This window comes from Myotis lucifugus, unplaced genomic scaffold (genome assembly GCF_000147115.1).
Source record: "Myotis lucifugus unplaced genomic scaffold, Myoluc2.0 scaffold_153, whole genome shotgun sequence".
NCBI classification, from domain to species: domain Eukaryota; kingdom Metazoa; phylum Chordata; class Mammalia; order Chiroptera; family Vespertilionidae; genus Myotis; species Myotis lucifugus.
In genome coordinates, this window is record NW_005871201.1 from 1,645,779 (window position 1) to 1,653,550 (window position 7,772).

The following is a 7,772-nucleotide window of genomic DNA, read 5'->3' on the forward strand; positions in this document are numbered from 1 at the left end:
GTAGGTTCCCGTATTTACATCGATGGGACAGATGAGAGGGTGAGAACACCTTTCTGCTCCCTGCACCTCTGGGGTATTAGGGGGACTTAGGTCTGCGCTGGGAGAGGCGCACCCAGCTGCCTGCGTCCTGGGCTCCTCTTTCTTTGCTGGGAGTACCAGTGGCACACAGCCTCCCCTCCAGTCCCTGGAGGCTCAATGGTTCTCTCCAGAGGGCGTGCCAAGGCCCTAACGTGTGTCTGTTTTTCTTTTCCTTTTGTTTGCCGAGCCTAGCAGATTTGAAGAGCCACCCAGAGCTCTGGAAACAAAAACTTCTGAAAACCCCTCCTGTAACCCATGCAGAGCCGTGGGCCTGCTTGGGACCGGACCCGTTTAGGATGCTATTTACTCAGCAAGGCTGGAGCTTGGAATTTTCAGTGCTCTCGACCAGATAAAAGGAAACAACTAACCCTAGGGCTTTATAGAGAGGAGGAATCGCCATTATAATATAAAAGACTAATAAGATCTGATGGTTTCCCAGGCGGCTCTAACATTAAAATATGTGGGTTTTTCCCTAGCTGGTTTGGCTCAGTGGATAGAGTGTTGGCCTCCAGAGGGTCCCGGGTTCGATTCCAGTCAAGGGCACATGCCCACGTTGCCGGCTTGATCCCCAATAGGGGGCATGCAGGAGGCAGCCAATCAATGATTTTCTCTCATCATTGAAGTTTCTATCTCTCCCCCCCTCTCCCTTCCTCCCTGAAATCAATTTTAAAAAAAAATGTCTTATTGGTTTGTTGTTGTTGTTGTTGTTAGTATATCTCATGTGTTTTGCTTTCTCCTCCTTTATTTTTTGGACGTCAGGTTTCATATTAAAAATTCAAAATATATCTCTGTCCAAAAAATAGAGGGTTAGATGAAAATGTTATATATACATTTTAAAACTTGACATGCTAAACCAGAGCTGTGCTCACTTCAGGCGGGAGTGCTTAATTTTTAATTGGTAGGTGTTGCTAAGAGAGTCTCCTGTTTCTGGTTTAATACTATATAGGCAAACCCGGGAGGAAGAATATACGTTGTTTAAATTGGTGTTGAGAGAATATGAGTAATACAGTTCATTAACCAATATTAAATGTCTACCACGTGCCAGGTGATGTTCAAAGGAGGCAAGTAGGCTGTGTGTACTAAGTTGAGCCCCCTCTCTCTCTCTCTCTCTCTCCTCTCTCCTCTCTCTCTCTCTCTCTCTCTCTCTCCTCTCTCTCTCTCTCTCTCTCTCTCTCTCTCTCTCTCTCTCTCACACACACACACACACACACACACACAGTGAATATTAATCTAGAGAGCTGTTGACCTTTAATCTACAAATCTAAGACAGCCTCTTCTCAGCCAGAAGTTATGGTTCTAAGGACTGAGCCTTTCTGACAAAGACTTATGAGAGACCCGGAAGGAGTATATGGCTAAGAGGACGGCCTTCTCACCTCGGCCCACTTACTGAACCCAAAGTGCCAGGTCATGGGCTGCTGAGCCAGCGCCCCGTGCCGCTGCCCCGCATCCATCACAGCACTGACTGTGAGCCTTCCCATCACCTTCGGAGAGTCAGTGAGCTCCGACCGACCTTCCCCAATTAGTCCTATAATATCCGTAAGCTCAAACTCACCTTTCTTCAAATAAGCCGACTTCATGGAAAAGGAAATTATGTCTTCATTTGAATTAGCCTGTTTATGAACAGAAAGGAGTGACTTGCCCAAGTTGAGGCCAATGCCCACTGTCACTTTTGTTGTTAGAGCAAAACAAGTTGAAATAGAATTCTTGTCTTGCTAAGCAGTTGAAAGTCTTGTTCCCCCTGTTACTGTTTAAATTTAGATATTGATTGATATGTGTGACCTTCTTCTCACTCTCTTTTTTCAAACGCTCAATACCCTTTCAAACCATCTTTCCCTGTGCGGCTTTTTCTGACCTTTCTGGTCCAAGCTGACCTTTCCCTCCATGGTGAACTAAACATAGCCACGGACGCCTTGACCCTCTCCTCATCGTGCGGACTGCGGAGGAAGGAGGGTCCGGTTTCTTCTCTGCAGGTGCGTGGGTTCTGTGACCTATTGAATATTGCCCAGGTAACCCTGTGTGAGTTTCTGGATCCAGACCACAAGAGTGTCCACTTCCTTTCCCCTCACTCTTACCAGGCAGCTGTCAGGAAAGAAATGAGAGTACCCTGCCGTGAGAAGCCCAAACCACATGCAGGGCCAGGACCATGAGATGCGGGGAAAGAGCCTAACCAAGGGACAGCAAGGTGCTAGATTCATGTGGCGCCCTTCCGGAAGCCTGCAGACAAGGCCGGGCCCAGCTGGGAACCTGGCAGGGTCCAGGTGATGGACCTTAGGGTGGAAGATTGCCTGGCTGCACCCCCTCCTGAACCCCTGGCCCACTCAGTTGTGAGGGGTAACAGCACCACTGTTGTGTTAAGCCACTAAATTTGGGGGGAGTTTAAGTCACCATAACAATATAACCCAACCACCATCCTCTGAACTCCCTAGGATTAATTTGACAATTAATAATTAATTTAGGCTTGAAACTTGGCCTTCATTCTTGACTTACATTTCCATTTAAATATTTTATTGGTGTTCAACTTCTGTGTTTCTATTGGCTTTCTGAACTACATTACAACTCTTTTCAGTACCTGCAAATATTCTATAACTCTTTACATTTCCTGCAGTGTTTCAACATAGTACTTTTAGTGGGCTCTGTGTTTTTAAAAATATTTTTATTAAATTTATTGGAGTTACATTGGTTATAAAATTATATAGGCTTCAAGTATACAATTCTATAATATGTCATCTGTATGTTGTATTGTGTTCACCACCCCAAGTCAAGTCTTCTTCCATCACCATTTATTCCCCTTTTATGATCTTTTTTTAAAAATATATATATTTTATTGATTTTTTACAGAGAGGAAGAGAGAGGGATAGAGAGTTAGAAACATCAATGAGAGAGAAACATCAATCAGCCGCCTTCTGCACACTCCCCACTAGGGATGTGCCAACAACCAAGGTACATGCCCTTGACTGGAATCGAACCTGGGACTCTTCAGTCCGCAGGCCGATGCTCTATCCACTGAGCCAAACCATTCAGGGCTCTTTTATGATCTTTTACTTGCCCCCACCCTCCTTTCATTCTGGTTGTTCTTACTTATTAGAAAATTAGTGTAAGGAGAATCATTTTTAAAAAAATAAACTCGTGTTCATAAAATAATGCCATAGAATTTTAATTTATTTTCTTTTAAGATGCATGCTATCATTGAATAAAAAGTATGTGACAGGTTCCTGGAAAGGTGTGAAAGTGAGATTGAGAATGGAGATGAAGGTTACCTCTTATTGAAAATAATATGTCATTTAAAAATTATTGGAGAAAAGCATTATGTCAGACAGTAATATATAAAGTGCTAAAAATAAAGGTGAGAACTTTCTACTGATGATTAGTAGAAAGTAAACAAAGAAAACTCCAAAGGTACAAATGTAAGTTATGGGATATATAGTAGGCAACATTCTGCACTGACCCCAAGTTTCCCGCCCCTCTGGTCACACCCGCTGGTTTCTGTGAATGTGGGCAGGCTTGTGAATAAGCTGGCATAGTCACTACCTCCATTAGGTTACATTTGATGAGACTCCATTTAGCAACCTGCGGGGAAACATTCCTGGTGAGAAAGAGGCCCTCATGCTTGTTTGGAAGACACAAACAACCAAGTTGTGAACTGTTTGTGGAGAGGAACAACCTCTGGGAGCTGAGCACATCAGTCCTGCAACCCCAAGGAACTGAATTCTGCCAACAACCAGTGAGCTTGGAAGTAGCCCCACAGCCTCAGATGCAGCCCCAGCCAGCATCTTGATTGCAGCCTAGTGAGACCCAGGAGTTCTGACCCAGGGAATTTGTGAGATCACAAATTTGTATTGAACAGCTAAGTTTGTGGGGATTTGTTGTGCAGCAATAGAAAACTAATACAGGGGGTCATCAGATGTGATCCTAATCACATTGTAAGAAAACAATTCTGTACTTGAACGAGGTCAGGAGTGGGCATGGAAGGAAAAAGAATAAACTACTTTAGTCATCTCTGGATAATAAAAAGAATGGATGACAAACTCCAGAGCTACGTGGAAGGTTGTTGTATTTCTCAGTTGGGACCTGTGACCAACTGACACTCATTTGCTCTCCTTCGCTGGAAGATATACAATGAGATTTTTAATTAAGTAAGTTATTTCAGCAACGTATGCAGATCCCTTGATCTCAAGGATGGAAGTCCTCTACCACACCCTAGGTCACAGTGGTTCTCAACCTGTGGGTCGCGACCCTTTTGGGGGTCGAATGACCCTTTCACAGGGGTCGCCTAAGACCATCCTGCATATCAGATATTTACATTATGATTCATAACAGTGGCAACATTACAGTTATGAAGTAGCAACGAAAATAATTTTCTGGTTGGGTCACAACTTGAGGAACTGTATTTAAAGGGCCAGAAGGTTGAGAACCACTGCCGAGATAAATCACAATTGGCCTATGCCAGTGGTCGGCAAACTCATTAGTCAACAGAGCCAAATATCAACAGTACAACGATTGAAATTTCTTTTGAGAGCCAAATTTTTAAACTTAAGCTATATAGGTAGGTACATTGTTATTAACCTACCTATATAGTTTAAGTACTGTTGATATTTGGCGCCTCCCCCGAGCTGCGCATCCCTCGGCCTGGCTGCGCTAAGACCAACCAACTGACCAACACCCCCACTTCTTCTAATGCCACTTCTTCAAAATAGACTCGCCCAGGAAGTTTCAATCACACTGTACGTGCGCACCCGCACATGGTATTTTGTGGAATAGCCACACTCAAGGGGCCAAAGAGCCGCATGTGGCTCGCGAGCCACGGTTTGCCAACCACTGGCCTATGCCAATGAACATACTATTATTCTCCTTAGCAATGGGGTTTCGAGGGGGGTGCATAGCTAATGAGATAATAGAGCAAAACTGCTATGAATAATCTCTCTCACCACAGAGATAAAGAGCTGTAGAGAAAGATTCTGCATCATCTCTTTGACTCCTTCTATCATGAATAGAGCCTTGATGCCAGGACTGGCCGTGGTGAGTGTGCAATCATGTGGTGACCACAGACTTTTCCAAAAGTAGCAGAGGAAAAGGAAAAAAGCCACCTGGGTTCTGAAGGGTCTCACCAAGCTGCTGCCCAGCCCTGAGATGCCTACCTCCAGGCCTATGCAAGCATAATAGCCAGAGGTCCAGCACCAGCACCATTGTTTGGACTTTTTGGATGGCAGCTGGCCCAGGACTTTCTGTGTCCTGCCTTAGTGTCCATAAAAGCCTTACACTGGACCAGGGGACTCCTGCTCTGTCCCCACATGGGATTCTCCTTCTTTTTCCTGATTCAATGACTCCTCTTTGCTGTGTGGATAATATGCAATATCTATGTATTACAATGTAGTCTTGTGTTCTGCAGTCCCCTCAGTACAGAGACAGATGATAGTTAGCCATGCAGTTTAGAAATGGCTCAAAGGCATTCAGACCTTGTGCTGTGGGGTTCCCCAGCACTGCCACTGAGTCCGCTCCTGGGCATCTTGACGTAAAGTCAAAGAGTAACCGACCAAATCTGGATGCCCTGTTGTCACTTGGCACGGAGGTGAGTTGATAGGGAGGGAAAAGGATGCCCTCACCAGATCAAAGGTGTTGTGGAGTGAATTGTGTGGCCCCCAAATTCATATGCTGGGAAGCTCTAACCCCCTTAGAATGGGACTGTATTTGAAGATAGGATCTTTAAAGAGACAATTACAATTAAATGAGGCCATCTGGGTGGACCCAGAATCTAATATGACTGATCTTGGACCTCATCCAAATGGAGTCCTTATAAGAAGAGACAGAGACACTGAGGATGGGCGCTCAGAGAAAAGGCCAAGTGAGGACACAGAGGAGGCGGCCACCCACGGGCCAAGGAGAGCGGCCTCGGGGGATCAAAGCTGCTTCGGTCATTTGTCACTGTCTGTTTAGTTTTAGGTAAAGACTCATCCCAGGGTACCTTTTGTCTTGTGACATTATCACCGAAAACTAGTTGTTATGTAGCCAGGTTAACCATTCTTTCAAAAAAAAAAATGGCTTCTATTTTTGAGCATTACCACTTAATCTTTTTGTGAACTTGAAAATAATCACTGGCCCTAACTGGTTTGGCTCAGTGGATAGAGTGTCTGCCTGCGGACTGAAAGGTCCCAGGTTCGATTCCGGTTGAGAGCATGTACCTTAGTTGCATGCACATCCCCAGTGCGGGGTGTGCAGGAGGCAGCTGATCGATGTTCTCTCTCATCGATGTTTCTAACTCTCTATCCCTCTCCCTTCCTCTCTGTAAAAAATCAATAAAATATAAAAAAAAAGAAAAAGAAAATAATCACTGAATCACTCCAAGTTTCTACTTCCTTTCCTATAAAATAGGGAAATGATTCATATCTGCCAGTGTTGTAAAGAAAAAATAAAAGTTTTGGCAGTATTGCAAACTATAAAACAAAATATGTGAGTGTTTGTTGTAGTGATTTTTGTTGCTATTACTTTTATTTTTAATATTAATTTCCACAAAAATAATATATTTTTGAGACAGTTTTGTGCCAAATGCATCACTTTGGAGCTGTGCCTTGTTGTATACTGAGCTCAGAAAGAATGCTACCGAGCCAGTCTGATGGGTTAAGGCAGTGGTCAGCAAACTCATTAGTCAACAGAGCCAAATATCAACAGTACGATTGAAATTTCTTTTGAGAGCCAAATTTTTTAAACTTAAACCATATAGGTAGTTACATTGCTATTAAATTAATTAGGGTACTCCTAGGCTTAGGAAGAGCCACACTCAAGGGGCCAAAGAGCCGCATGTGGCTCGCGAGCCGCAGTTTGCTGACCACTGGGTTAAGGGACAGATTTCACTGGTGAGACGGGTAAAAGGTGTGATCACCAGAAAGAAAGACACAGGTCTCCCATTACGTCCCCACATCACACACAGAGGTATGCATGCCTATTGTTCAAAAATACTAATTTTAAGATGACTGCCGGGGAGAACTAAACCACAGGTGGGGCCTTCCTCGGGGCTCAGCGTGACTATCCAAGGTGGTGCTGCCCCGTGGAGCCGGCAGCATGGCTACTTTACTGAAAATAGGAAGGCCAGACCCTTTCTGAATGCTAAATGCTGAGGACCTTTACTAATAGGTCCCCACCTTTACTCTCCAGATGGGAGATTGAAAAAACATTTTCAGGTGCATATGACCAGACCAAGGGTCCTTAAAAACATATTTAAAATAATACTCAAGCCCAAAGTCAAGGAAGTTCCATACATGTGCTCAGAGTGTTAAAATAAACATTTAATCCCTACAATTTTAAACAAGAATAAACAGGTAAAGATGGCCAAACTCCCAAGGAAAAGATGTAACATGGAAAAAGAAACCAAAACAAGAGAAACATAATTTATAGGTAAAAGAAAAATTTACAGAGAGAAGAAATTTCAATAGAAATGTTTCATAAAAATCCTCAGATTAAGAGATGATATTGCATCTATTAAAAAAAAAGGGCAAGCTATTATAAAAAGAAACACTTAGGAAAGAAAAGGATATCAGATGTTAAACCATAATAGAAAAAATGAAAGAAGTTTCAGAAAATCAAGCTGAGAAAGGTCTCAGAGAAGGTAGAGCAGAAGGACACAGAGATGGCTGTGAAAAGAGAAAGAAGGTAACATTAAGTGATTAGTCCAGGAGGCCCAACATCCAAATAACAGAAAGATA